The 25,099-nt window shown below is 37.9% G+C and overlaps 1 protein-coding gene across 4 annotated transcripts in view; it reads left to right on the top strand.

The window, feature by feature from the left end:
• LOC131042756 (WD repeat-containing protein ATCSA-1) overlaps nucleotides 1–25,099 on the top strand; it is a 122,038-nt gene that overhangs the window by 55,215 nt on the left and 41,724 nt on the right. The gene's annotated exons all lie outside the window — the stretch shown is intronic.

Raw genomic sequence — 25,099 nt, forward strand, 5'->3', positions numbered from 1 at the left:
GCAGAAAGAAGTAGTTACATAAAATGAAGATATAAACTGATAGCAGGAAGAGGATTTGGATGCTATTAATGTAGAACATGGGGCAAAGAGTGCAGAATTTTGGGCAGATATCACCATCATGAATTTTTGTACTCTAAAGACAAACTAGAACAAAAATTGCAATTAAGACCCCTTCGAACAGACCTTATAATGACCTACAAAGTAGGTTGGGAAATCTCAGTGCCCCATTGTTTGATGGGTCCTACAAAATCTTAGATACAAAGTAGAGCCTGGATTCAAAAGAGGGACACATTTATTTCATTGAGCTTGATTTATGAAGAAGAAGCAATCAAATTTGCTATAATAATCACCCCTAGCTACTACCAGTTTTTTTTCTTTTGCATTTCATTACACCTTCAATATCCTCTTGATCCAACAAGCAACTTCTTTCCAATTAGAAGAGCTAGTTTCATAACCTTACACAACCACAGAAATGGTAGTAGTTGTAGACCACAAACTACAATCTTTCACTGAATAAGATAAGCTCACATAACAAGCCAAATCCCTAGACCTAGATCTACACCTAATCTTTGAGGGTTCATTCGAGATGGTCCTATCTACATACCCCTTTCTTGGAATTAGAGGTGGCATAGTTCACATATTAAAATAACAAGACTTCATATACACAATCCACATAGGGACCAACTTATACATACACATGGTGATTTGTTGGCAAAAAGGTAAGTGGTGGCAATTTGATTGTAAATATCTTCCCCTTTACTTGGTTCAGTAATACAAAAATTATAAGTACATTTGAGCGAAAAAGAGGAATGTTGGTGCATCCCATACTACACCATGGATCTCATCTTTTTTTGAGTTCAATGTTAGCTGTGACAATGAGACACACATCCCATACTACATCATTGGCAAGGTCACAAGTGTAATGACACACATACATGAGTAGTTACTAGTTAGTAATAATATTTCCGAGCCCCTTTAATCATCTATATCATCATACAATTGGATAAGTTATGTAATTAGATTGTCTTTTGTTCTTACCCCTGACCCAAAACTAGTGCATATATTATCAATCGCTTGGACTGGTTTAATAATTAAAACCTTGAAGACCATACCTCAAGCAAACACAACATAGGAGGCACACACATTTCTTTTGATACATGAATGCTAATATTGAACCCTTGAGATAGGTAGATCTTGGCATCCATTGCTTGCATGCCACTGATGATAGCCTATCTAAACTCTATATGATTGGGCAGCTCTTGGCATCTATCACTTGCATGCTACTAGCGAAAGCCGACTTAGCTATGATACAATTGAATGCTTCTTTCGAAACAACATGCTTCTTGATTCTTATCATGCTAGAGTAGTGGTAAGCTTATTTATAAGTGGGTCATAGGATTTATAATTTTGATGATCACCTCAAGATGATAGGTACAAGCTACACTAAGAGAACAATTATACTCTACCTATGCCCTCATAGTGTATCCTTCAAAACCCTAGTTGTGATGCCAAGAAGTCAGCTCCTTTATCAATCTTAGTTCAACTTTGACATTTGGAAAGTACCAAATGCTGATCTAAAACATACTGTCTAAAGGGTTTACACCCTAGTGTAGTTAATCTAGTGACATTATCCCAAAGGGATCCATTACATTATACTATGGTCCTATAGGTATTAGGTTCAAAATCCATCACACAAGTAACACATTGAACCCCAGGAATTGGCCTTTATTCAAACCAATACATAAACAAGTACCAACTGATAAAGTAATCAATTGCATTCACTTACATTCAATTGTTATTTGGAAACACATTATTTATTAAACAAAAATTAAACCTATATTAAACTATAACCTACTCTTGAGTGAATAACATTTTTGCATATCACCAATCATAAAGTTTAGCACACAATTATCCACAAGTATGGATAAGGGAAAAACAATTTACCTTATTTGGTAATAACTACCATTAATTGCCCATAGTTGGCAAAGGCCATTTAAAGGAACTCAATCCTAAACTCAACGTAGACCCAAGTGCATATTAACAACAAGAATTCCATTTATACCTAATAAGAGTCATTCACATCCTCAAATCATAATGGCTTGATTTAACATCATCATTAAATGTAAAGTTAGTAGGATTTCTTAATTCATCATAGCCATGTCTAAGCCAAGTTTATCATGCTCTTATTTCTTAGAAGAATAGGCCTCATGACAATGCCCTAGTGTTCAACACAAAACTAATAAATCTAGCTTTGACAAGTCTAGAGGCCTTCTCACATGTTCACATCAAGACAAACCACAACGTCAATGACTCTAGAGGCTCATCTGGGATTGGATTATATTTTAGAAGCCATGTCTATAATTAATCAAGACACAATGCCCTAGTGCCCAACACAACTAATAATTTTAGCTTCAACAAGTCTAGAGGCCTTCTTGCATGTTCACATCAAGACAAACCACAACGCCAATGACTTTAGAAGCTCATGTGGGATTGGATTATGTTTAGAAAGTGAAACACAATAAACCTCAAACTAGATATTCTTTGATAGAATAGGTTACTTTCTATTGATGCAAACCTATATAGCGGAGACATATAAATTGGAAGGTGTGTTCACCACCCTCTAATATCAATTTCAACCTCAAGCTGAAGCATAAAAAAGAGGGAGAGATAATCAAGTTTAGGAACAAACCCAACTCCTAGAGCTGTTTCCTAAACCTTCCCCTACAGGCTTGGGTCACAAGGGCATTCATTGGCCGAGGCTTGCCTACGTGCAACCACTTCGATATGAGATCTATATATATACTAGGCACAACCATTTCGTCACATACATCAAGGTATATGCCTCAAGAATTCCTAGCCTTGTCAAACAATTTCACCAAGGTAGCTAGGAACTAGCTTAACCAAGGAAGATAAAGTAAACAAAACAAAACACAAATATACTTGATTTTACTCTAATAAAGCAGTTCAATATGGTATGGTGGCCTAGTACTAAGAAAAAGGTTCTTGAACTACCTCTACATACAATGGCCCAAATGATCAACCATCTTTATATTTAGCTAAGCATTACAATATCATCCAACATAAATGAAACACCTTAGACAATAGTGTCATATGAGAACAAAATGTTTCAACCAAATACATACACAAAAATTACACATAACATCATCAATATAAAATAAGTCTTGTATCATATCATAGGATGACAACTGTCAAAACATCTCCACAATGCCACAATTATACATGCCTAATGTGGCTTTGTGTGATGTCTTATTATAATATGACTCAATGATATCACATATCATAATCATATCTTATAATGACATCCTTAAACAAAACCCTACATCAGCAAGGCCACATAAAACTTTAAAAAAATTTGAAAGAGCTTTAAGCATGAATAGCAACCAAGTCATACCTGTTGTGACCTTTTCACACTTCGCCCCATTGCAAATGGGGACCCCCTCATTTTGGCTCACCTAATCATTTTCTTTACGTCTCTTGGCAGTATCTTTGTGACTCACAATTTCAAGCGTTAAAGGGGAATGCAAATAAACTAAACATGATCAAGTTTAGAACATCATCAATTTTAGGTTTTTTGTCTTGCTGGTTCTGAAAGAAGAGGCTTGTGATCAAAAGCATTTGAAAAGGTGAAATTTGACTAAGGATTTTTTTAAAAAAATGGCTTACCATTGAAATTTGAGTGTTTTTCATGAACTTTCTATTTTTAGCAGTTTCTATTTTTATTAGTGTCTATTTTTAGCAAATTTCACTTTGTCTCCAATTGGCGTAATTTTGCATTTGGACAACCTTTAAATTTTTAGCAGTTGTTATTTTTAGCAAACATGTGAACGTTGATTGTAAATGGAACAAGTATCCAAATTCAAGTCCAGTAGAACGAAGATGAAATGTAAAGCGTAAAAGGAATAAGTGCAGAAGAAAAATCCTTCCTCCAAGCTAAACTACGCCCATAAGGATAAAAATCTAACGAAGGAGGAATTTGTTGAAACGGAAAAATCCTCCACAAGCATCAAAGTGCTCCTAGGAGTGCAAATTCTTCTCCAAGGAGGAATCTTCCATGAGAGCAAACATCCTCCACCAAGCCAAAAGTGCGCCCAGGAGTGCAAATTCTTCTTTGAGGAGGAATTTTCCGCGAGAGCAAAATCCTCCACCAAGCCAAAACTGTGCCTAGGAGTGCTAATTCTTCTTTGAGGAATTTTCCGCAAGCACAAAAATCCTCCATTAAGCCAAAAGTGCACCTAGGAGTGCAAATTCTTCTCTAAGGAGGAATTTTCCACAAGAACAAAATTCTTCACCATGCCTAAAATCCGCCCAAGGAAGAAATGAAACGTGGAGCAGTAAATAATTAACATTTTAATGCTTTTTTTAATGATTTTGGGGTGCGGGGTCCGCACATGGAGAAAATTGATTTTTCTGATCAAAATTGATTATCCCTAAATGAAACTTATTGTTTTCTCCTTTGGTCGACTAATAAGGTGAAGAGGTGCGAATTCAAGATGCAAAATCACCTATAAAGGTAAGCTGGTAATTCATTTTAACCTCACAACTTGGGAATTCATAGCTAGAAGAGCAGGTGCGATTTTGGAGAGAAGGGTAATTTGGAGCGAATTTGACCAAGGTGTTTTTTCTTCATTATTTTAATTTTGGAATTCCTTCCTCGCAAGGTTAGTTATTTATTTATATTTTTTGGAATTCCAAGTATGCAGTCATTCCAGCCAATACCACGCTATAGACTTGTTCATTTTTCCTTACAGTCAAGAATTTTGGATTTATATTTTATTAATCATTGTGACGACAGATTAAACCATAGAATGGATTGATAAAATTTCCAATTTAAAAAAGAAAATAAATTTAACATTATTTATCCTTGGAATTCTAGGAAATTGAATGGTTGAAATCAAGGTCACAGTTGAGTCCAGATAGGCACTAATCAAGGAGGTGAAAGGATTTCTTCCCGAGTCCAAAATTCAGTCAAAGTGGGAAAATGTTGGTGACATCAACTTCGAGACATTCGACTTAGAAGATTTCAGGCGAAGGGTGTTCGGGCATGATGTCGTAGTTTTCAACAGTGGCATGAACAATGGTTTGGATTAGAATCGCCCATGTAGTTGGATTTCATCCTTCCATCCGATGTCTAGAATTGATCATTGAATGTGCAAGACACTACAAGCCAAAGAGAAGAACGATCACAACTCCTGATGGCAAGTTACTGGCTAACCTCACTCCAGGAGCGATCTTAGAGGCATTTGAATTACCACATACCGTTCCATGGACTATAAGAATAAAGAGAATGCATTGAAGTTCTACCATGCAAGAGCAGATGAATGTGCAGCTACTGTCAACCTTAAATGGATGGAGAAGCCTAAGCCTCATCATTCTAAACTGCCCAAACAACTCATCAAAATGGACTTCATGCAAGAGTACAAGGATTTGGTGGTCCTGATAAATAGACTAATGGGAAGTCAACATACCTACGCTTATGAACCATGGATGTTCTTCTATATTGCTGAAGTTATACATGGAATTAGAGCTATAGACTAGTCCAAATACATAAGTGACAACTTGGATGTGTAGTTGAGGAACTTGGAGCAAACTTGTTCTTTCTACATGAGTTCATACTTAGTTTACTTGATCGCTAGAATGCAGAAGTATGATGGACTCATATGCCAGGGGCTGATTGGACAAGGTGAAGGAAAGTGCAAAGTATATGAATTCTTTCCTTAGTTACAATTGGCCAACACCAATCATTATAGGATAGTGAACGATGCATTTTTCAATGCATATTGTTAGGAGTTTGCAAGGAGGTTCTCACAAGAGGTTATCCTCAAAGGCTAGAAAATTGGTGGAAAAGTATGGTGCATGGTTCATCCAATTTCCTAGGTTCACGTATATCAGAGTCCAAGGGTTTGATGGCAATCCTCTTTGGCTACCAAGGTACCCAACAAATAAAATAATCCTACTAGAGGTAACAAGACAGTTGACAATATACAACAAAATTTAGAAGAAGAAGAAAAAGCAATGATTATAATTTCCCTTCATCATGGGAGATGCATATGAAGTTTGTCACTTTCAACAACGGAGAAGTAAGTTGAGGAGTTGCATTACTATGAGCTAACCACATACATAGCAAGGGCAAACTTTGATCCATATAACAAGATCAAGACAGCAAATGTCTAGAGACGTTGGCAAAAAGCACACCTAGAAGATTACTGGGCAAACGCCAGAGATGATTTTGAGATTAGAAGAAGAATGTTTTCTAGACTGCTGCTGAAGCTAGTGCGAACGTATGAACTCTTCTCGGTGCCTAATCAGTTAAGAGAGGATGAAAATAGAGTGCATCCAGACTTTGAGAAGGAAAAGAACAAGCCCATTTTTCCACCAAATTGGACCAATCCAAAGATATTTGAACTTGACGCTTTGACAAGACAAGTGATTAAAAGGACCAAGATATAGGTTAATAGACAGGTTAGCAGATTCCAGGCCCAAGGTACCCAATTGACATGATTTGATAGGAGATCTTGAATCACGATCTACTCCAGATGGGATTATCGAGGAAACACAGGATGATATGGATGAGCATGAACAAGGCCAATAGGGACATAATAGTCAAAGGAAAGGCAAGGAGATTGCTGAATGTCCAAGTTCAAGGAAGGCAAAGAAGCAAAATGCACCAAGTAAAGGATCAAACTCGAAGCAGAAGATAGTGACACCTTGTTGTGACCTTTTCACACATCACCCCATTGAGAATGGGGACCCTCCTTGCTTTTGCTTTTTAGGGTTTTTGTTAGAGCCTCGCAACCTTCCCGACACCCATTTTTGTCAGTTTTGAAAGGTCCGAGTTTTGTAAGTCATAAGTCAGTCTATGCAAACCATGGTCAGAACAAAGTCTAGACATCGTCAATGTGCTTAGAAGGTCCAAAGGACGAAGATTGCAATTAATTTGGGTCAATTTGGACAACTTTCTGTTTTTGGAAAGTGTTGCTTTTTTGCTTTTTCCTATTTTTTAGGAAGTTTCATTTTGGGCACTTTAAGAACGATCCTCGAAATGGCTATTTTTAGAAAAAAATTCCTATTTTTTAGGGAACCTTGCTTTTTCTATTTTTGGAAAGGGGATCTAGGGTTTGCACTATTTTGTTTGAAAAAGCTAAGTTCCTAAACTTTAGGGATCCAGAGGGATTCAAGGGTAAAATGGTGTGTGATTTTCAAATTTCAAGATGAGCCGAGTAAAAGTGCACAAGTTATGAAGCTTTCAAATCTGATTATCATGGGGATCAACTCTCTTCAAGTCCGCCCAGCAAGGATGTTCTTGATGTTCACATGGTCAAAAATTTATCAAGTCCGCCTTGGCTTGGTCATAAAGTCAAGGAAGTCTGCCCATACAAAGGGGAACAAGTCCTATGAACTTCGCTAAGAAAGAGGTGCACAAAATGAAGGAAGAATGCCCATGCATAAAGGTGCACAACTCCCCTCAAGTCTGCCTTGTGAAGAGCAAAGATATGTCTAAGTACACCTTGAAGTATAGTAGGAGGGAATGAAACAAACCAAGTCCGCCCTAGGGAGAGGGTGTGTAATGCAAGGGTGTGGTGAAGTCTGCCTTAGAGTGAAAGAAGAAGCAAGTCAGGAGGTGCAAAGAGTCAGGGAAGTCCACCCAAGGGTTGAGAGAACAACTACTTAAGGAAGCAAGTCACATGAAGTCCGACTTACCTAAGGGGCATGAAGCCTATGAAGTCCGCTCTCATTGGGAGGAGAATCAACCAAATCCGCCCTACAACTTGCAAATGGAAAAAAACACTCATGAAGTCTGCCTAGATACAAAGGCAAGAACCTCCTCAAGTCCACCTTCATGAACTTAACAAACCTGCTAAATTGGGAGTGAAAGAATATTCTCATGGCTGTCAGCAAGATATTTTATCCAAGTTCGAACTAAGGATCGATTTTAGAAAGTTTTTTAAAATTGAAAGATTGAAGATTAAGTTCGATCCATGAACTTGGAATCAAAATAGAAACTTTCTTTTGGACTGAAACTCTTAGTTCGAACTTGCCCAAAGGATTCCAACTCAACTAAAATCAAAATAGAAACTTTCTTTTGGAACTCAAAAGACTAAAGAGCAATTAGAAACAAATCAGGAAATAATTTCTGTGTTTCTAACTTGGAAGTTCGAACTTCATGAGGTTTTTATACAAATAGCATTTCATTCTCTCATTCATTCACAAGAAGCTCGAACTTAGGAGAGAAAATTAGGAAGTCCTTGAAGGGTTTTATGCAGGTTTGAAGGTTTTCATCAAGATTTCGAAGGTTCAAACACAGTTTGGAAGAAGATTTTGACAATTTGAGGAATATTTTTGCAACATTTCGAAGTGCATCCTCTGATTTTTTTCATCACAAGCAGCATTTTCCCTTCTTTCTTATCTTTTCTGAAGGTGAAATTTGGTTTCAAAGGAAGATTATCAGGTTTCTTAACCTGATTTTTCAAGATTTTTCAAGAGAAAGAACTAATTTTCTACAAATTCCTTCCATTCTTTCTTATTTTCTGCCCCTTGAACTAGATATTGATGCATACTTAGTCAAGTTCTGGACATAGTTTCTCATTCTCGGATCTGATTTTGATCAAAATCAGGCGCATGGTTCCTAAATTTGGTTGTATTTCAGGGTTTTCCTAAGGTTTTTCAAGAACATCCGAGTGTTGAAAACCCCTTTAAAATGCTAAGTGAAAAATCAAAGTTTACTTGGCTTTTAAAACTTCCAAATTCACACCCAAAATGAAGGTTTTAATTTAATCTTCTTTAATTTTTGCAGATTTGGATGACCTTGGGAGCCGGATCATCATGAAAAATTCAAATGAAGTTTCAGGTAGACAAGGACTCCCCTTCAGAATCCAAGATGAACTCGAAGTGGAAGCAGGTTGGAGACACCAACCTTGGACACATCAATCTTCGTGAGTTCAAGAAGAGAATGCATGGCACAAACACACAGCTACCCACTCCGATTGCTCGAAGAATGACGAGAAATGGAATTGTGCAGGCTGCTGGTTTCCTTCCTGCAGTCCAGTGTAATCAGCTGATCGCTGGGTGTTCCAAACACTACAACCCTGTGGATAGAGAGATTGTAGCCCTTGATGGTAGAGTGCTCGCCAATATAGGAAAAGTGGCAATAAGAGAGGCCTTCCGTATTCCCGAATACCACAACACAGTCTATATGACCAAAGAGGAGGCAACCAAACTATATGAAGACAACATAGAAGAGTATGAAGCTAACATCAACCACTCATGGTTGGAGAAGCCAAGGAAGAGTATGTCAAAGATGCCTAAGACCCTTCTCAGACCCTGTTTTAAGGAGGATTATGGCAACCTTATTGTCTTGTTGAACGGAGTTATGGGTAGCTAGCAAGATGCTCCCTTCGAGCCATGGATGTACTAGTTTATCCATTAAGTTACAGCTGGCGTGAAGATGATCAACTGGGCTAGGATCATCAGTGATAACTTGGATTATCAACTTAGGAACCTAGAGAAGAATAGAACATTTTACATGAGTTCCTACTTGATCTATTCCTTGGCCAGAACATATAGATACAGAGGCTTAGTGTGTAGAGGAGCAGTGGGAAACAAGGAGAACCAGTTCGTTGTTTATGATTGCTACTCACAGTTGCACCTAGAGGAGAAATTTTATTTTAAGAGGGTCAATGATGCATTCCTTATGCATATCACAACCACCTTTCAGGAAGGCCTTCATCAGCCACTCTCTCAGGAGTCGAGATTTGATTAGCAGATTTGGATATTGGTATATCCAATACCCCAGGTTCACATATTTGCGAATTCAAGGATTCGCCGGATCCCCATACAAGCTGCCCATGTTTCCCACAAACATGATGGTTTTACTTGAGGTAATAAGGCAATTGGAGACTTTTATAATTGTGTAGACAGGAAAGCAAAAGACAAGAGCATCTTTTCCTCTTAATGTTGGAAAAGGATTAGAGTCTTGTCCATCATCCCAGGCTGCCACATATGCTGACAAAGAGATTCAATGGTACCCATTCCTACAGTACCAACAAGGAGTCATTTTGATCCTTTTTATTAGATGAGAATGGTTGATGGTGAAGTTTGAGCATAGGCCAAACCTTGAAGATTATTGGGCCAACGTTTGCCGACAACTTTGAGATAAGGAATAGATTCTGGTCTAGAATCCCATTGAATTTGATCAGGTCATTTGAAGTCTTCCGAGTGGCAGATCAACTTGAGGGAGAAAATGAATACGAGCAACCACACTATGCCAACCTGAAAATCGAGCCTCTTGCCTGGGGTTGATTGGACAGATTCTGAGAGATCCAATTCGGGTGATCTTATGAGGCCCGTGATTGAATACTCTAAGTGGTGGGAAGCTCAGAAGACAAAGGAGCTCAAGGCAAGGAATATCGCCTTCTCTTATGATCTCATGGGGACTGATGAATCCATGTCTACTAATCACGATGTGACATCTAGCGGTCCAAGGAATCCATAAAGTGTTGGATCAAGGAAGAGGAAGCAACCTACTGAAAATTCAGTAAGAGCAAAGGGAAAGAAAGTTGTTGGAGAAGAGGATGTGTGCAGGGGACAAAAGTCTAAGGAAGGCCATTCAACTATCAACGCCTCATCCACGGCTCCAATCAGAATTTTGATTGATGAACAAGAGCTAGACAGTGAAATGGGAGGTAATGAGATGGAAATTTCTTCTCCCATTATTGAGGAACGAATTCAAGAGCCCATTCCCACAAAAGTTCTACAGGCAGAGAATCCGGAACCTGAAGGAGAATTCCTAGATGGCATTATCTCTACAACGAAAGGAGTTGAAGATAATTTTGATGATAGCGGTATGGAATAGTCAACCATCCTTGATTGGTTGAAAGCAAAGTTGCATGGACACGGATATGGATACAAATACGAATACAGTATCGAATACGGGTACGACTATTTTTAAAGACCCCCAATATGGATACATCATTCATAAAAAAACACATACACATATATTTAACACAATTTTCTAAGTTATTCGAGCAGATTTTCATTACTTCAAAAGCAATAGAGACACATGATTGCTACATAAATAATGATAAGTTCATTTAACATTTTACAATATGCAAAATTAGTAGAGTTGCATTGGAAGATAATCCAAAAAATGGGTCACTCAAATAGCAAAACATTACATTTGTCTTTCCCATTGGGTGTAGGTTTTGTTTATACCTTTTTTAAAAAAAAATGTATGAATGAAGTTTTTTAAAATTAAATTTAGGAAGATTTCCATCAAATTTTTTAAAAATCAAATCACATAGTATCTAGCATGGTTGGAAATCAAGGTTTTTTGGGCACATGTGGGTACAATATTCAATGTGTATCCAGGCTATATCGGATATGTATTTGTTTCGGATACGGGAACGGATACGGGGATACGCGTGCCTAGGGAGGGACAAAGAAGTTTCCAGCTACTCTGGTTGAAAGAGAGGATGAAAGCCAAGGTTCCTCAAGAAGTTCATCAAGAAGATAATACAACATCACTCTTGGCTGAGTTGAATAAGCCAGATGAAAAGAGACTATCTTAGCTAGCTAAGAAGTTTTCTTTGATCCAAAGGGACAGTGTAGGATTCAGATCCATTCAGGTAGCATTGCCGAAAGTAGATAAAGCTCAGGACAATATCACTCCTGAGGAATATGAGATCACTACCATAAGCTTGGGTAAGACACCAAAATCGAAGAAGTGCAGGAGTTTGATGATTCTTGGAATACCCTTAAGGAGAGGTTAAACAAGGAAAGTTGAGAAGAGAAATAAGCTAGAGGCTGAAAATGAGCAGTGGAAAAGGTATGTTCAACACTTGACAAAGCCTATTGATCGAGAGGAGTTACCAGTTACTCCACCCATACCCCTTCCACACGAATCAATGAAAGACTATGAGGATATGAGAACAACTTTTAGAGAAGTCAAAGGATGGACCTCTGATGCCTTAGAGCGTGCTGATATACTTGTTGAGAATTTAGTATCAGCATATGACTCCACCTCATCCCTCTTAAGCAGAATCCAGGATATATCTGAAGCTTGGGAGGATATTGAAGACATTCAGAACAAAATAATCTTGTGTTTGAAGACCATTAGAGGGCTTCACCAATAGGATATAATTGATGGAAAGGTTATTCAACTTGGTGACATATATGACTTCAACACTTGGTATTTTGCTTTGACTACCAGAGTTGAATCTCTAAAGAAATCAGAAGCTAAGTGTGTGGAAATAGAGAAGATCATCCAGGGTATTTTGGACAAGGTTTTCCTTGTAGCAGCTGAGGTACTGCGGCAGGATGAAGTGCGCAAGAAGCATTTACGTACAGAGAATCCGAAGGCCAAGATTCAAGGAAATTTCTTTAATTTCACAGGGCTGATTCTCAAAGAAGATCTCACTAGAGTCTTGAGCTTCTTGCTCATTGATGAGAACTTTTTAGCACAGGTCGGTGACTGGGAGAGCATTCTCACCACATGTACTGATGACGTGGACATGATTGATTACTAGATTAGTAACTTCCTACATGTCACCATGGAGGAGGTTCAACTGCTTGCGTCCAGATACATTGAATTTGCACCTTCCAAAAAGGAAACTGGACGCCCACTTAAGTGAAAATGGCAATTGTGCCACTTGTCTTGATCTCTTTTGTTTGAACTAGTTGAGTTTTGGGAAACCCTAATTAGGGTTTTAATCTTTCGATCTGGGCCCTTGATCACTGTTTTATCTCGGCCATTCAAAAATTTCGTGTGCCTATATAAGGTTTCCTCCTCTCATTTGGAGAGAGTGAGGTTTTTGATAAAATGTTGGGAGAGGTCATTTTGGATAATACATTGCTTGTGTGCTTCTAGGCCTTGTAATCTCTTTTATCTGAATGATTGGCATGGTTTACAATTTCTTCAACACAATAGATTATAATTTGCTTTTAAGTTGTTAAATGGAATGCGAAATCTGATAAGTATTGATTTGTGGTGAATCTCTGCTCATACTTTTGATGAACAAATGATTTTTGTTCATTGTGTAATGTTAGTCTGAGCTTACTTTGTGGATGCTTAACTTCTATTTGGATAAATATTGTTCGATTTGATGGTCATTATTCATGATGTGAAAATCATAAACACATCCCTTGAAGATTGCACTCACTGTGTAGTTGTCCTAGGTGTGGCGAAGCAAAGTGTGGCTATTGAGTTCACCTAGTCAATACCGTCTCTCAAGTTTCTTAGGAGTAGAATAGACCTCCTGAACCCGTATCCCTTTTATCCTTTTTTTGAAAGTAAAAATCCGAAAATCAAAAAAAAAAAAAAAGAGAAGAAAAGAGCATTTATTGACAAATTTGTCTAATTCCTAAACTTGTGAACCATTCTACTAAGTCCCCCTTGTATTTCAGCGATACATCACCAAGGTAGCTACCCAACACAAAGTCTCTTGTTTGCATATATAAACCTTGGAGTCGCTGTGTGGTCTTTCTTATGCAATCTTGGCATACGTAGTGATTTTGATCAAGAGAGGGTAGAGTGTCCTTGACATTTTATTCTAATGTTCGGTGAATAATAAAACGTACACCAACACACCCAGCCATCATTGAACAGTTCTCCAAGCATAGAAGTGGACCTATTTACAAGAGAAAAGATATCTTTTCCCAAGAATGAAAGCCAAATGGAGATTGAGTCTAGTGTACCTGACAAGTAGAGTGGAAATGCTTCCATGGAACCTTCCCACCAAGAAAAATTTGAATAGGAATCCCCTCAGGATAAAGATTTGAACTTATGGATTTCTTTGATCAGCATGATATGACAGTGAAAATGGAAAGCTTGGGGGACCCCAATTTTCCCCTTCCCAATGGAGATTTTCTTGAGGATGAAACATTGCTAGGGCAATGAGAACAAATGGAAGTGCATAGTCAGTCATCAAAAGTATCAATGTGGCTAAAGAGCCGAATGAGAAAAAGGCCCAGAAGAAAAGAAGACAGCCAAGAAGTTCTTCTAGATGATAAGAGGAAAATCAGGATCAAGAACTCTGCATGTTGTTGTTCTTGGAGTAAACAAGATGAGGGATGAGATTACTCCAGAGGAGTATGATGTGACAGAGATTGATTTAGTACCCACTTCAAGAGCCCAAGTCATTGAATATTTTGATGATTCCACTTAAGCATTGAAAGATCAAATCAAGAAATTCGAAGAAAAGTGCAAGAAGTTGAGGATTAACCATAAAGCCTTAGGTGGATATGTGCAACTCCTAATGAAGCCAATTAGGCAGGAAGATGAGACATTTGTTCCACCCATTGCTCGTCCAAGGGAATCAGTTGAAGGCCTTGAAGAAATGAAGGTGATTGCTCAAGGAACTAAAGATTGGTTGAAGAAAATTCACAAAGGGGCAGATACATTCGTTGAAGACTTAGTGCAAATGTACAACAGGATTTTGACCATCCTCAGTTTAATCCAGGATATTGATCATGCTTGGGAAGACACTAAATAAAGTAGTCTTTACCCTTTAAACTCATTAATGATTTCCACCTTAAGCATCTACTTTTCTATAAGAAATTATTTTTTTAAATGAAATTATTTGCAATAGTAATTAATGCATACTTGTGTTATTTTCTAAGATTTGCCAAGATTTTCTACCAAAAAATTTTGATGTAAAAAAATTCGCTAATAAAATTAATATTTTTCTTTTAAAAATGAAAGATTCGCCAATAAAAATTATTATTTTTATTCAAAATAAATAAAAATTCGCCAATATTTTATATGTTTCTTTGAGGGGGGGTTTCTTAAAGTTATCACTGTTTTGAAGATTGCACCCACTTTGTCTAGTTGTTTCTTTTGGTGAACATAAGTGTGGCTTGATTTCACCCAATCATTCACCATCTCTTGAATTCTTAGGAGTAGAGTAGAATTCCTAACCCGATCCACTTTTTCCATTTTTTTGAATTCCGTGATCCAAAATCCAAAGAAGAGAACTTCATTGCTATATCTTTTGTACCATACATTCTAAGAGAGTGCATCATTAGAAGTCCTCATTGTGATAAAAAAACAACAAAAGTGTAAGTCCCCCTTGGATTACGAGCATACACCATACCAAACAAGATATATCCATCATAAAGTTTCGTACCATGCATTCCTGGAGAGTGCATCATTCCAAGTTCTCATTGTGATCAAAGAACAACAAAAGTCCCCCTTGGATTACCAAAATACAACATACAAAACGAGATATATTCATCTTAAAGTCACAAGTTCACGTAGGAACCTTAAGAGTTGCCTCTATGATCTTCGCAATCTTAGCATACAAGGGGTCTTGCTCAAGAGAGGATAGAGCGTCCTTTGGAAACTTTATTTTGTGTTGGTGTGGTCATAAAATACCCATCAACAACACCCAAGATAGTTGGCAGCACTATATCCATGAGATTTTAAAGGCATGCATTCAATTGGCATGACTATGATAACAACATAATTCAACCATTTTGGAATTATAACATGATGTTATAGCAATATCAAAATATTATTTCTTTATGCATAACTCAAGAATGGCATATTTTAATAAATGCCATCATCATTCCTCTCGTACTTTTCCTTTGATATGTTTACCATAGGCCTTATATAGGAGACCTTAAAGCAACTTTACATTATCCACAAGAAGTTCATTAGTACCATAACACAAGGTATGGTAATAACCAAATTGTCATGATATAATGTAATGAGGCAATAATTGTCAACGGTAGAGACCAAGTAATATTTATGGTACAACAATGTACAATATAGCCATCATAATATATTCAACACATAGAGAACTCAAAGGGTGATTTTTAGCACAAGGATAAAAGAATGATGTCATGCTCATATACCTTTGTCTAATTTACAACACAAAATATTAATCAACGATATAAAAGCCTTAAGGACTGTCATGTCCTTGCCTAAATAGAGGTATTAACTTGGCATCGATTCACAATGTTCAAATTTATAGAAGGCAGTGATCAAGGTAAAGAACAATAATACATCATCAACTGAAATAATTAGTGTGGAAACAAACAGAATCAAAGAGGAACCCGGCAATTAAGATGAGTCGAAGATCTTTAAGCAACAAATGAATTATATAAACAAATCCTCAGCGATCTGCCTTAGCGAGGCACATGCGAAGGATGTTAAGGAATAATGTTATTAAGATTAACAAACCGCAAGGAAGAGGCATGAGTGAAGGGGTGTCTCTTCCAAAGGGTTGCAACCAGTTAAGGACACCACCTTTTGTGTACCTCAAAGGATATAAAAGGCAGATCCACGTTGAAAAACAGCAGAAAGAAAGCAATCGATCAAGAAGAAGCAAGTAGCTTCAGGTTTTATAATAATAATTGGCAGATTTATATATTTACAAATATTGGGTATGATGTATATTGCATAGACTATGATCTTATTGATTTTTGCTATCTTGTCTCCCATGTAGGAATGTTGTAATTAACATATTATTAATATATGTTTATAAATGTATCATTGCTATAATGATATTAGGCATAATAAATTATAATATAGATTCCTTAATACTTCATCCAACCAACCATCTCATTATGGAAGGTACAATAGAATACATATGAGGGATGCAAGTAGCACAAGGTTCCATTGAAATAGAGCAACCCTGAGTGGGGCTAGGAGGCCGAATGATGGGTGTCATTCTGTTCTCTTGGGCTTGATGGAAAAGAGTAAGCTTGAGGTTCCTTATATGATGTTCCAGGAGACTCCATAATGAGGATATAGGTTATAGGGGAAGTGTTATTGAATCCCACATGCACATTATGCAATGATGATGAGGTCTCTCTTTATAATATTGCTGGTTATATGTTTCTTCATCTTTCATAATGCTAACTAACTTGGTTGCAGGGTCTAAATAGAGATATAAAGAGCCAAGTTGCACTTAGTATAATTCATACCTCAATTGGTGTTCTAGGGCAAAATATATGAATATCCCAAAGGGGACATTACAATTGGTATCAAAGCCTTGTTCCTGCCATCCTATGAAATTTTAGTTGATGCAACCTAGCCAAAGGGCTCAAAGGGCTTTGGAAAGAGAAAGGAAGAAACTAGCATCCATCAATAACCCTACACCCAACAACACCATGAGCGAACAAATGAGCAACAAATTGAGGACTTTCACTCAAGACCTCATGGACAAAATGAGAGAACCCAACTTCTCTTCCAAGCCATCCAAAACTTGAATAACAATAATTCTAGGTCCAACCAAAACAATGGGAGGGATACCCACTCCAACCACTCTGAAAATAACAACTCAACAAAGGTATCAACCCCTAGACCAACAAGACCCCCCTTCCTACCTAGGGAAGAACACATGGTCGAGGAAGAAGCAAACAATCCAACCATTGATAATGTGTAAGAACTTGCAAAAACATACTCAAGATTAGATCCTGAAGTGAAGAAGGATTTCTCCTTTAGGTATTATTGTGATGTTAAATGTGAATTGCCCCTAATAAGAGAAGAGGGCAACCCAACAAAGACTTAAAAGAAAGGATTAGTAAAATGACCCTCCCCAAATTTGATGGATCTGGGAAGTCTATGACATGTTCATGGGTCCAAAAGTTGGACACCTACCTTTTACTTAGCCGCATGATGGAAGAAAATGCCATAAAATTTACCATACTACACTTAGAGGGAACATCCCATGATTGGTGGCATCATTGCCTTATTACCCAAGGCCACAACACATAACAACTTATGATGAGTTCACCCAAAAACTTATCCAAAAGTTTGACCAAAAACACCCTGAATGGTACTTTAGAGAACTTACACAACTAAGGCAATAGGGAATCATAGAAGAGCATGCCACTAAATTCCAAAAAAAAATTCAGTTATAGTACCAAAAGTATCTCAAAGTAGACTAAACTACCTATTTGTTGAGGGATTAAAAGAAACTATTTGTGGCTTGGTAAGTGCCCTCAATCCTATATCACTTGAGGTTGCAATACAAAAAGCACTAAAATTGGACTTCACACCTACAAAGGACAAATACCACACAAAGAATCAACTTTCGAACACTTAAATCAAACCTTTTTATAAAAAGGACGAAGGGCAAAAATCTTTTCTCCCTTACAAAGAAAAGGAGTGCTTGAAAAAGGGATTATGTTTCAAGTGCAAGAAAAAAAGGGAACAAGGGCACATTTGTAATCAAGACAAACTTAAAAGACGACGAGAAGACCTAAATTTGTGTTTTAGATGCAAGGAAGAATGGAGACCGGGACACAAATACGAAAAGAAAAGTTAAGCATGCAATATGGAAGCCTTGTCTAACAAATAAGTATGGAAAGAGGCAAAAGAAAATCCTTGCAAAAGAAGACGAGGTGAAGAAGAGGAAGAACATGGAACCCTAGCGACAATCTCACAAGCCTCCAAACACCGACCACTCGAATCAAAAGTATTCTAAAGGGCCAAATGGTAATTGCTCTCATGGATAGTGGAGCATCCCACAACTTTACTAACAAGAATCTAGTTGCAAAAATGAAATTGGAAACCAAGGACTTTTAGGGTTTTATAGTAGCCCTAGCTAATGGATCTATGGCTTAATGTACCAAAATAATTCCTTGACTAGAAATCACCTTGGGAAAGCACCCCATAAAGGAGGGCTTTTATGTGGTAACTCTAGATGCCGATGTGATATTGGGTACTCCTTGGATACACTCCTTGGGGCACTTCATTATGGACATCCCATAATTGGAAATTTGCTTCCAACATAATGGACAAGAAGTCACTTTGAGAGGGTTACCCGACGGGTCCCCAAGAATAGTCTCAAAAGGATGGAGAGGTCCTTTAGACACGGACAAGGAGAGTGGGCCACACAATATATGATTCTCGACAGGACTTCCTCCCAAAGCAAGTCAATCCACCTCGATATCCAACCCATTTTAAACAAACACAAGCAGGTATTTGAGGATATTCCCCCGGGACTACCCCCAAAGAGAGGATTTGAACATATAATAGAATTGGAAGAAGGGGCTAAACCTATGATCTCTACCCCTTACAGATACCCCTCGAAGTTCAAAGAGTAGATTGAGAGAACCATTAAAGAACTACTTGAGATGGCTCACATCCAACCTAGTTCTAGCCCTTTTGCATCCTTTGTGGTTCTAGTTAAGAAAAACAATGGCACTATGAGGATGTGTATACTATAGATTATAGGACCTTAAACAAAAAGACATTAAAAATTGCTGCCCCATCCCAAGAATTGATGAATTAATCGATGAAATCCACAGAGCAAAACATTTCTCCAAGATCGATCTATGGTCTAGTTACCATCAAATAAGAAAGAGGAAAGAAGATATTCCCAAGACAACTTTTAGGTGCACTATGAACACTTTGAATTTTTTGTCCTACCTTTTGGCTTGACCAATGCCCCCACAACCTTTCAATCATGCATGAACCATGTATTCAAAAAACAACTAAGGATTTTCCTACTAATCTTCTTCAACGACATCCTTATTTACAACAAGACATGAGAAGAACATCTTAAACATATTGAGGAAGTTCTAAACATTTTGGAACAAGAATCACCAAGAAGCATCCAATGTAAATTTGGGCCAGACAAGATCTATACCTTGGCCATGAAATCAATGCACAAGGAGTAAGTGTGGACAAAGAAAAAATTAAAGCCATTAAGGAATGGCCACAACCAAGAACCCTAACACATCTAAGGGGCTTTGTGGGTCTATGTAGTTACTACTGACGATTTGTCAAGGGATTTTCTAAACTTGCCACCCACTCACGAACGTAACCAAAAAGGGAGCCTTTGCATGGCATAAAGTGGGTCAACAAGCTTTCAAGAAACTAAAGGAGATAATGAGATCGTGCCTTGTCCTAGTCATTCTCGATTTCACATTACCTTTCAAATTAGAGTGTGATGCTTCTAGGGAAGGCTTCAAAGCAGTCTTTTATGCAAAACAAGCATCCAATCGCATTTGAAAACCACAAGCTCACCGAGGCCGAGAAACACTTCTCCATCTATAATGAAGAAATGTTAGCCATAATGAACGCATTAACCAAGTTTAGATAGTATCTGGTTTGTGTAAGGTTCACTTTGAAAATTGATCATAATAGCTTGAGATTCTTTATGAATCAGGATCTAAATGATAGGCAACAAAATTGGGTAAGCAAGATACAAGCCTACGACTTTGATATTAAATACATGAAAGGGACAAACAACATCATAGCAGATGCCCTGTCATGACTACCTCACTTGAACTCCATGACAAGCATCATAGCAGATTGGAAGAATGACATTATTGCTGAATACATCAGGGACCCACAAGCTAATGGTATTCTAGAAGGAAATATGCCCAATGAGGAATACAAAGTAGTAGAAGAGCTTATCGTGTACAAGAATAGGTTATTCCTTGTGCCAATTTCAAAAATGAAGGACACGATGATCAAGGAATACCATAACAACCCTTTAGCTAGTCACTAGGGGTACTATAAAACCTACAAACAAATAAGGGAAAATTACTCTTGGAAGGGCCTCAAGAAGGATGTCCTTAGACATGTACAAGAATGTATAACTTGTCAAAGAAACAAAACCAAACAAAAACACCCAGCAGGTCTCCGACAACCTTTACCCATTCCAAATAAAAAATGAGAAATTATTTCTATGGATTTCATAATAGGGTTAACCAAAGTTCAAGAAAATGATTTTATATATGTAATAGTGGATCGCCTCACCAAGTACACACATTTCATGGTAATATCTATTGACTTCTGAGCTCCACAAATAGTTGAGGTCTTCTTTATGGAAGTCTTTAGACTACATGGTCTCCCAAGGAACATTGTCAATGATAGAGATAGCCAGTTCCTTAGCCTATTTTGGCAAGAACACTTCCGTCTAGCAAGGACCGAACTCACTCACACCCAGTACAAGCTATTATCCCCAAATAGATAGACAAATAGAGATTGTTAACAAGTGGGTAGAAGAATACTTGAGAAACTACGTCACAGGATAACATAATGCATAAGTCAAGTGGTTGCACCTTGGTGAGTATTGTTATACCACCCACTACATGTCAATTGAAATGAGCCCCTTTAAGGTTTTGTATGGATATGAGGCGACCTCTTCTGGAAGTTTGATTTTCCAAGAAAGTCGAGTACCAAGGGTCAAGGAAGGATTTCGTATAGCAAATATGGATATCATGAACACACTCAAGAACAATCTACAACATGCCCAAAACCAGCAAAAGATCTATTCCAATTGAAATTGCATGAAAAGAAAATTTGAAGTCGGAGATTTGGTTTTCTTACAACTGCAATCATACAAGCAGTCTTCAATCAAGGTTAGCGGAGCGGAGAAGCTAAAACCCTGATTTTATGGATCATATAAGATCCCGAGGGAGGTAGGTGAAGTAGCCTATGAATTGGAATTGCTGAAGAACAGTAGAATCCACAATGTCTTTCACATATCCCGACTCAAAAGAGTGTTAGGGCAACATGTTACCCTTGTGTGGAACTACCCCCACTTGATGATGAAGGTAAATTAATTTTGGAACCTAAAACCATGCTCAATATGTGGGAGAAGAGATTAAAAAATAAGACTATTCCCAAATTCTTTTTCAAGTGGAAAGGCCTGCCTATAGAAGATGCTACGCGGGAAGGAGAAGAGATCTTCCATCATCCAAATTTGAAATTGCTTGAGGGCAAGCAATCTGTTGAACACTATATTTGAAATTAAAACAAATCTTCCCATAGGCGTGAAAACTAAAAGATTATCGGCCAAAATATCATATCGAGCATCTCAAAAGGAGTTTCACCGAAAGAATACTTTCATCGAAATAGAGCATGACGTGTAAAACACTACGTAAAGATGTCTTCGACGGAATATCACTTTCGATAAATGAAGGAAGCCGCTCATCGATACTCCGGTTTCATCGAAAAGTGAAAAGCAAAAGGCAAAAAGCAAAAAGTGAAGTCGAGGAGATACAACTGCCGAAGAAACTTAAAAAGCATTCATCGAAAAGCAAATCTCATCGATAACATTATATCGAACAAAAACAGAGGGGTTTTATCGATAAAGGGGATATCGAAGAAAAAAGACTTTCGAAGAGCTTGCATGAACTTTCACCGAAGAACAGAACTCATCGAAATATGATTTCGATGAAACTTACGAATGACTCATCGAAAGAAAGTTCATCGAGGAAAAGATGATTTCGAGGAGACTAGAAAATGGTTTTTCGACATAGGCTATTCGCTGATGAAGTAATATCGAGGAAAGTGAGCTTTCGATGAAAGATCAAAGTATTCGGCCGAAGACAAGGGTTTCATCGAAAACTCAATTTACGATCATTTCAGTTGAACAGTACTTCCCGCGAAAGAGTTAAAAGCCCAAGTGAAGAATGTCACATTTGCAATTAAGTTTAAACATTTGAATAGCCGTTATAGATGCAGAGACATTAACTGTGCGCAAGTTGCCCATGCAATTATAGCTGAACTGATTGAATCTTCATAAGAACCAGATTGATGCCAAGAGACTGAAAGTTGCAAGGAATTTGTTGAAGCTCGTGAACGACAATCAGAAGAGTTAGACAATTCTCCAAGTAAGTGTGATTTCTCGTATTTACTGAAATTATGGAACCTTCTTCTTCTAAAAAAAGTAGAAAAGGGAAAGAATTAAACCCTGAAGAGAAGCCCAAAAGACAGAAAAAGGAAGGTAGAGCTTTGACTCAGGATTTGCTAGACCAGTGCCCGACATCCAGTGTGAGGTCTAAAAAGATCAAGAGTGAAGAAGAAGGATTGGAGGATAGATTTGAACATCTGGGAGACATATGGACTGAAATCAGAGGACATGAGTTGTTCCTGTTTAGTTACAAGAGAAGGGATGCTCCTGAGCCCATAAATAACCTATGGAAGAAAAACTTAGGGAAATTGGTAGTCCCGAATGTATTTGTGGATGTTGAATTAATGAAAGCTCTGGTAGATTGCTATGATCCAAGAACCAAAACCATATGCGACTACCGAGGGAATCCCTTGGTGGTGATTAACAAACAGACTATTGATATGGTATTTGATCTAGACTGGGAAGTAGAAGAGAAAATTGATATGCAAAAACTATCGCGAGAATTCTTTAACTTGGAAGACATCTACAGGACGTGGAGATTACCCATTCACCGGCCAAAAGTGGACGGGTCCTTTGTTCCATTCAGCAAAAATGACAAGGTGCCATTTGATGTCAACCAATTCCATCCGTATTTTAAGTATACATACTATGCTGCAGCCCAAGTATTAGGCTTAGAGGCTCATCCTCTCATGGATATTGGGGTTATGGTTCTGTGTGCTGATTTACAATCGAAAGACCCTAGGTCATTTGACTATGCCACTTATGTTGCAGATGCCCTAAATCATGGGTTGGAAAAGTTGAAAGGAGACCTTGTGAATGTCCATTTCTCATTGTACTCTTTATTGATGCACATCATTCTTTATTGTGGACAAGAAATCAATTTCTGGTCAGATGATTTCTGCATCAGAGCTTATGATAAGAATGGTTTGAAGAAACCAGTTCAGTTGTGGGTTTCTGCATGGGATCAAAGATTCATGAACAACCAATACTGGCACTTTCAGGAATATTTTGTGAAACCCCTTAGTGCGGCCTTTGGACAACATAGAGATTATACTCTGTCCCCTGAAATTAAGAAATTCCTCAGGCCAAAAGACTTCTCTCCAGAGTCTCAGATTGATCACAATTGGGGTGACTGGTATTGCCACATTAATCATACAGAAATCAGGGTATTTGGGTATGAAGGAAAGCCATACATGCTTCCAATTACAGTACCAAACAGGGTGGCTAGCCTAGAGATTGTGAGACAATTATCTGCTATCAGTGCTAAACATCTTACGGATTTTGGTAAACAATCCATTGTTCCAGGGTTATTGGTGTTTTCTGATTTTATTGTTAAAAGTTCCAAAAGCTATCATTTACTTCAGAATAAATTAGATTATTATGGCATGACTCTGGGTGATCCTAGAGAGAACTTTGATCCTGAGGGATATATAAGAGCTGCCAGGACGTCACAAAAACTAAAAGCCGGAATACATGTGGCTAAAATGCCAGATGATTTAATCAAGAACCTTGAAAGGGAAGAGGCCAGGGTTTTGAGAGAAAGAAGCGAAATGACTTGGGAAGCCTTCAAATGGAAAAGAGCAAGGGGGATGGTGGATGGAGACTTACTTGGAAACCTCCAAGACCCTTTGGAGATAGCCAAAAGGCTACTTCAACATGAAGTAGAGATTATGCATAGAGTGCCCCCACAATTCCTTCATTTTATCAATACTGAAAAGGATAGTCAACCATTGGCTCACATGTCACCGAAATCAGTTGCTAGTAGCATCCCTGCTGACTCTCCTAGAGAAGATTATCCCCTTGGTTTTGAAGCAGAGATGGATGTGGACACTGGTGAATTCAACATTAAAGATGTAGTTGATATAAGGATGACAGAGCATGAAGACTTTGTTGCTGATGACAGATTCGCCTCTTCGAGAGAATTCCTTTCATTCTTGTACCAGTATAAAGGGGCCCATGTGAAACGAAGCATGGTTGGAAGACCAGAAGAAGAACAGATGAAAAGACTACAGGATGAAATCGATACCCTCATGAAAGATATGACCCCTGAGAAAGGGAGGAAAATATTAAAAGAGGCTGGTGTTATCATCTTTTCTGGTTGGGACATAAATTCAGCACTTCTGTTTGACGGATTCTTGAAGAAGCAGGACTTGAATCAACAAGTGTTGCCTCAAGAGATAGATAAATTGTTCCTAGGCTCCGGGTATGATCCTGATCAAAAGGCTCTCCTACAATGGGCATTATATCCGAAAGGAAAAAGGCCAATTATTGTGGATATCGAAGAAACCTTTGGACACCTCATGATTCATCAGGTTGGAAAGACTGACCCTAGGGTCACTGCAAAGTTGAACCTGGATGTAGCCAAATTAAATATGGATCAGACAGAGTTTTTGGTCAGGGAAAATATTACCTATAAGGGCTTGTATGAAAAATCTAAAGAGGAGAATTAAAAGTTACAAACGAAAATATTACAACTTGAGATA

This window comes from Cryptomeria japonica, chromosome 10, assembly GCF_030272615.1.
Source record: "Cryptomeria japonica chromosome 10, Sugi_1.0, whole genome shotgun sequence".
NCBI lineage: Eukaryota > Viridiplantae > Streptophyta > Pinopsida > Cupressales > Cupressaceae > Cryptomeria > Cryptomeria japonica.